Source organism: Adiantum capillus-veneris, chromosome 17 (assembly GCF_014529385.1).
Source record: "Adiantum capillus-veneris isolate H3 chromosome 17, ASM1452938v2, whole genome shotgun sequence".
NCBI lineage: Eukaryota > Viridiplantae > Streptophyta > Polypodiopsida > Polypodiales > Pteridaceae > Adiantum > Adiantum capillus-veneris.
The window spans coordinates 95,630,767-95,637,460 of NC_140947.1; the positions used below are offsets into that span (position 1 = coordinate 95,630,767).

Here is a 6,694-nt window from a genome sequence, read left to right on the forward strand (position 1 = left end):
TTCAGACACATATTTTTTAGCAAGTTGACGTGAAATACATCATGAACTTTGAGATGATATGGAAACTTTAATTTGTAGGCTTGATCACTTATGAAATTAATGATTTCATAATCTTCAAAATAGTGGTAGGTGAGCTTCTTGTACTTACCCAAGGATAGATTACTTTTTTTGGGATTTATTCTCAAGAAAACTTGGTCACCTCTTTGAAAATCATATCGATCTCTTGAACTCTACCTATTTTCGTTGATGGTCTTGAGCTTCTTGAATAGCTTTAGTTTTGGCCTTCATCTCTTCTAACATTTTTTCTAATGCTTCTACACGTATAGTAGGATATGAAAAATTCAAAGCTGGTAAACACTCTTGACCTTAGAGAGCATTAAAGGGTGTCATTATCCTAATATTTGTGTGAGGACATTCTAGTAAGGCTAGATATTGAATCCATTTGTGAGGCTCTTGATTGCATTAAGATTAGAATATATCTTTGACTACTTCATTTACCCTTTTTGTTTGGCCATCTGTTTGAGGATGATAGGCGGTGATGAAGCATACTTGAGTGCTAATGGCTTGAAACAATGATACCCAAAACTTGGAAGTAGATTAGGTTTATGATCACTTTTTAATCCTCTTGGGTAAACCATGAAGTCAAAAGATCTTCTTCATAAAAACATGACTAATATCTAAAGTAGTAAAAGTAGTCTTATGTACCACCTTAGTGAGCATGTAAACTACTACCATAATCGAGTCATAACCAACTTGAACAGCAGGAAGGTCATCAAAGTCCATATTGATGAACTTTTACTTCCTTTGAGGAATATACAAGGGATGTAACTTACCTATGATATTTAATCTTTTAGCTTTAACCCTTTAACATGAAATGAATTTCTTGACATAACAAGGGATATCACTCTTTTCCCTTGCAAATAATAAATTTTGTGAATAGCATTGAGGATTTTGGCAAAACCTGGGTGTCATGAAGATGGGATATCTTGTGATTAATATAATATAGCTTTCCATATGGTAGCATCCTTAGGTATGCATAAGGGATTCCTAGAATGAATTCCTCAATACATTAGAGTATAATGTAGAGGCTTCAATAAATTCTCACTGTATATGATTGAAATAAGATTTTTGTAATATTAATCCTTTAAAGTAGCATCCATGATGTTATCAAGAATACAATTTTTGTCCATTCCCAATGTCCACTTTTCTACAAATTTTGATGGATGGAGTGGATATATATACATCGACATGCGGTCATTATTATCACTTCGTTTGTCTTATTCGTCTAATGCAAAATAGTAGCTGATGTGTAATCTGTTCACAAGATATTCCACAATGAATATATATTATGTTTGGCATGGAAAATGAGTATAAATTCAAGCAAGATCGCCAAGATACCCCTAGCACAATTAGAAATCTGTTTGGTGAACAAGATGCTACTTCAGAGTAGCACAATTGAGATCAGCAAACTATGTATAATCGTGAAATATGAAGCATTGTATATGATCAAAACACATTTGAATACAAGGTCTTTTACAATGGTTTTTGACACGATCTTCATTCTAATCTCAAGCTATATTGAATCTGTAAAGTTGTTATCTGGTTCACAAGGAACTTTTGACCTTTCTCTACATAGAAAAATAAATAAATTCTCTATGTATTTTCCTACTTTAGATATACATACCTAGTAAAAGTCCAAACTAGAGAACATGAAACATTCTCTATGTAGTGATTCAAGCATAGAATCTCATTCTACATATACCAAATTATCTATATAGGTAATTTGAACACCTGATCTCTCTTTTGTCTATATGTATAATCCCTAATATCTATATTGAGAAAATCTCTAACTCTTTGTAATTAAAATTGACCATAATTAAAGCAACAACTATACTGAAATATAACATCACAAATCATGTATACAAAATGTATAGAAGACAAATTTTGAGAGCTCACCACATTACAATGCTTTAAAATTATTTAACATAGTCCCGATTTAAAAGACCATAAAAACTTCCTAAAGTCAAAATCATAGTTTTTGCCATGAAATATGCTTCTAACAAAGAACTTCAATATCATTGGCACTCAAAGGTGAGTATCCATGAATGACTATCTTCTTCATCTCGATTATCCAACTCGTGTCTTGCTTTACCATCAAGTGGCTATCTGGATTTTTCAAATCCTTAGTATAAGCCTTGAAGGTAATCTCCTCTTTCTTCAAATTCAGATACACCTTTCGAAGTGAAAAATACATCTCATTCACTATTCTCTTCTTAGTGTACACTAATAAGATAGCCTCCATATCCTCTAACATGTACGAATCCATCTACAAAAGAAAAAAATGTAATAAGATATTTTATACAAATTCACTACTAATCCTCAGCATGTACTTTTAAACACTCACCTTTGCAATCTTTGCAGAATCATCATAATCCTTTTTTTTTTTTGAACTTGTACTCACAATCTAATCATAAAAAGAGAAGAAATAAATCTTGTACTTAGACTCTTTATAACAAAAAATTATGTTTACCCCTAAATTAAGTTATATACCTTTTCGTTGTCATTGCTCTCTCTTTTGCAAGCGCTGTCAAGCTCACTAAGTGTTTTCATTTTCTCACTCATCTTCAATATAAAAAGCATAGAATATGAAGTTAAAAATCAAAACAACATTTTTTTCCAAGATTATGAAAAGTTAACAAAAGAGAAGAACACTTTCTCTTTCTCTTTCTACCACTCTTACGTTTGACAACATGGCTCCTAATGAAAGTGATAGTAGCAAAATCATATTATGTTGTAAACTAAAAACTTTAAAAACCAAAACATTCAATAACAAAAAGAAGTATGAAATGATAATTACATCTAGAACTTTTGATGAAGAAGTCTCAATGAATGTATCAAGATCTTTGTTTGCTTGGACTCATTTTGATTGTCCTGTGTGTAACAGCTCCATGTACAACATTGGAAGAAGCTCATCATTAAACATAGCACCATCCTACATTTTGAAATAACACTTTAACAAAATCTGATTATGTATTAAAATTATATAAAATCTTTATGACATACCTCATCTTGGTACTCTTTAATCCCATCAATGTTATTAATTTCCATTAAAAACTTATCAGCCTACAAGTAGAACAAATATAACTTTCACGAACAAGCATGTTATGTTAAAAAGAGATAGCAAAAGGTAAATTATGAAATATTTGCCTCTGACATACCATCAAAGCATAAAAAATCTCCTTTGACTAATACACTTTGGTCATGCTGCCTGAAATAGTAAAATCATGTGTTATAGATACTATGTATACATCTATATTCAAAAGACTGATACTACAAAAAGTTACCTCAAAGCTGTCAGTCGTTTTCTTTTTCTCATCACTAGCATTTGAGAAAACACTAAAAGAAGGGTGTAAAAAATAACAATAAAAAAAAGATAAATTTCAAGTGATCATTTAATAATAAGTTACTATTGTAAGAATATTCAATACCTCAAGTGAAATTGTAGGATCGATGTTTTCTTCATTGGACTAACTTTTGCTTTCACTTTTCACAAACACCTCGTATTTAAGATCATAAATAAAATAATTAAAGAATCTTCTTTAAAATATACAAAGTAAATTAAGCAAGTAAAAACAAGGATAACGTTCTTATTTACCTTTGACTTTTTGTACTTAAGATTTGCTTGTTTTCAGTCACAACCCATTTGTAGATGTCTTGCACATGCAATTTGTATTGAGCTCCTTCCCAAGAAAGCACCACAATTTTATCATAGTTATCGTGAATAATTTGTATAATCTCATCTTTGCCTTTTGTGTTGTGATGTAAGTCGGCCGGCATAGAGAAATTACGAAACCATCGACAAGCAGTGCGATAGCTATCAAGCATAATTGCATGATTCTCTTTATGAATTTTGTCTAAAAGCTCTTTTCCATAGACCTTATTAGGATCCCTATCCTTCCCCTTTGGTGGACAAAATATATCGTCATAAGAGGGTGCCCTAACTTTTTCTTTACTAGAGGATGAAGAAATCCCTACACCTATAAATAGCATTCACAAAGATTAGTTCTAATAAATTCAACCACTTTAGAATCATATATTTGATGCTAATAATCAGAGTATGGTACCATTTTCATTTGGCAAAGAATCTTTGTTTTCTGAGGCAACTACTCGAGAGGATCCACTTTGTATTTCTATGCATATTAATGCTAATTAGAAAGTTATTAAACAAATTTGCAACCACCACTACAGTAAAGTGCTATTGAGCAAACATATGCTAGTACCTTGCTTGGTCTGAGTTGCAGCTTTAGCCTTTTTTAATCATGGCCTCTAGAAATTCTACCAAGTCCGGGTTGTTTACCATAGCTTCAATGTCTTTTGCTTGGATCCCATCCATTTGTACACTACACACAAAATGAACCACATTAATATTATTGCTTTCAAAAATAATCAAATTACTCTCCCCTAAGAAAATATTTACTAACTATGTTTACATTCAAGTGTTACCTTTTTTCATATAGTCATGATTGGCACATAGCAGGAACCTCTTTTATAAAACCTCCAGCAACAATATTTCTTCTCTTTAAAAATATCCAGCTCCTATTACTGCTCTTGCATATAGCCACCAACTCCTCCACTCTTCATCTTCTTTCACAACATTCCATCGTTTCTCTCCATATTGAGTCTCAATCTCTTTAATCCATGCAACTTTCACTTTCATGAGAGCATGATCCGCAAACCTTACAACGACATACTGCAATGTGCTAAAAGAGCACAAAGGGTTTAGGGTTGGTTTCATTACGATATCTAAATAGATACCTATTTTTGTCATAGACGTATCTTCCACATCCTTCACTATCCAAACGAGCACTTGCCTTGCATCTACAACAAAAGGATTGCCCTCCTTCTTTAAAGCAGCCGATCTTGCATTGGGTGGGGTGATCTCTAGTCACCATCATCAACATCGCTCGAGCTAAGAACCTTTCCGAAGAGTACATAGGGGACAACATTGGGATCAAATCAAGAGGGTAATTTAACCCTATCTCTATTCCATCGACAAACAACCTCTCCGAGTCCTCCATTAAAGGACTCAAAAAAAACATGAAACAACTTTGATGAACTCCCAATTATCTTCTTGCAGCCGAAGGGTATAAATACCATTGGCAAAGCTCCAACCTCTAATCCTTTCCTACCATTAAGAATCTTTATCTCCACTACTCCACAATTGTTTTGAGTAGTTTGAGATGTTTGAAAAACCATCCCAATGCAAAAGCAATGCAAAGTTGCATGGATCACCCTACAAGTTTTAAGAAAATAAACGTATAAGTCCTATCAAATAACACCTATGCACAAAGAAGAATGGATTACAGAATACCTTGCATACGTGTTTGCAGCTAACAAAATTATTTCCGACAAGATTTGCACAATATCTTGTACATCTCCTCCCCATTTATTCATGTCTTTTGAATCTCATTCTTTGGGCTTGGCCAAGCTCGAATGGCATGTTTTCAATCAGCATTGGGAAAAATAAAAGGGAACTCAAAGTGAGCATTCGGATTCCAAAATTTATTCCTTCTTTATATTTTTCACCATCCCAAAAATCATCTATATTAGTTACTATGGTTGCATTGCCATCTGCTAACCGCCTATTCTTTTCCTCCACATCTCAAGAAAGTCATGACAGATGGTTTGGCTTTTGGAGAGGCATCTCAATTGTTCTCCATTTGAGATGTAATCAAAACACAACATTTATTTTTGAGGAATATTGCAAACTGTGCGTTTCTCAGAGAAATCTATGCAGTCTCTTTTTAGTTTTGTTTTTTCATGATGAGATCCGTTGCATGTGCATCGAACAACATTTCCATTATAGTGCACTTTCGATTGTTGTTGAGTTTTTTCTCTCCATTGGTAACTCGGTCGGCTTGGTGCTGAATGGTGTGGTGGAGTATGTTGAGACTTAACTCGCCATTGCTTGATTGGTTTCGCGGTTTGTAGAGAAGATAAGTGCTCTCTTTTCTTCCAAACCATTTTCATGTTAGGTTCCTTGCTCAAAGATGCTCCATTCTATTTTTGAACCCTTGGAACCTTCTTTTGTTTCTTCGGTGAAGTTTTAGGCACCCAGATCTGAATCGGTTTATCCTTAAGCCGTGCTTTTGGCACCCAAATCTTCCTGACTCCTTGCATGCTACATGTAGCATTTAATTGTCGAGGGGATGGACAAGATTGTCTTCGTGGATTGGTCTGATGATTGCTTCTTTTCCATTCCTCCTTGCTTGGTGCAATTGTAACAATGAGTTGCACTCCTTTAGGTGATACCTTTAGTTTATTCGTATCCCAATATAGTATTTATTTTTATGTACGCATCCAGGGAATTCCAATAATTATCGTCTCATTCATGTGTTCATCTGGCAAGCATACAAACTGATGAGGACATGAACATCCATGTACTACCATGGATTCTTGCTCATCCTTTGATTGTCGCTATCCCTGCAGTCAATGCTTGACTTGTTGCCTTCTTGTATGTGGAATAACTAGATGCATTCACTCTAGCTCCTGTGTCTACCAAAGCATTGGTGCTATGATTGCTGAGTTGTACTTTCATGCGCAGATCCATTCCATCTAACCAGTCGTCATCTGTTGAAACTGCATCTTTACGTAATTCCCATTGTCGATCATCTATTTCCACATTGTTGATGGG

At 34.0% G+C, this 6,694-nt stretch overlaps 2 pseudogenes; both read right to left on the minus strand.

The window, feature by feature from the left end:
- Positions 1-2,056: 2,056 nt before the first annotated feature.
- LOC147437734 (uncharacterized) lies at positions 2,057-3,376 on the minus strand (annotated as a pseudogene).
- A 113-nt stretch (positions 3,377-3,489) lies between these two features.
- On the minus strand, positions 3,490-4,795 carry LOC147437735 (uncharacterized; annotated as a pseudogene).
- Positions 4,796-6,694: the final 1,899 nt, after the last annotated feature.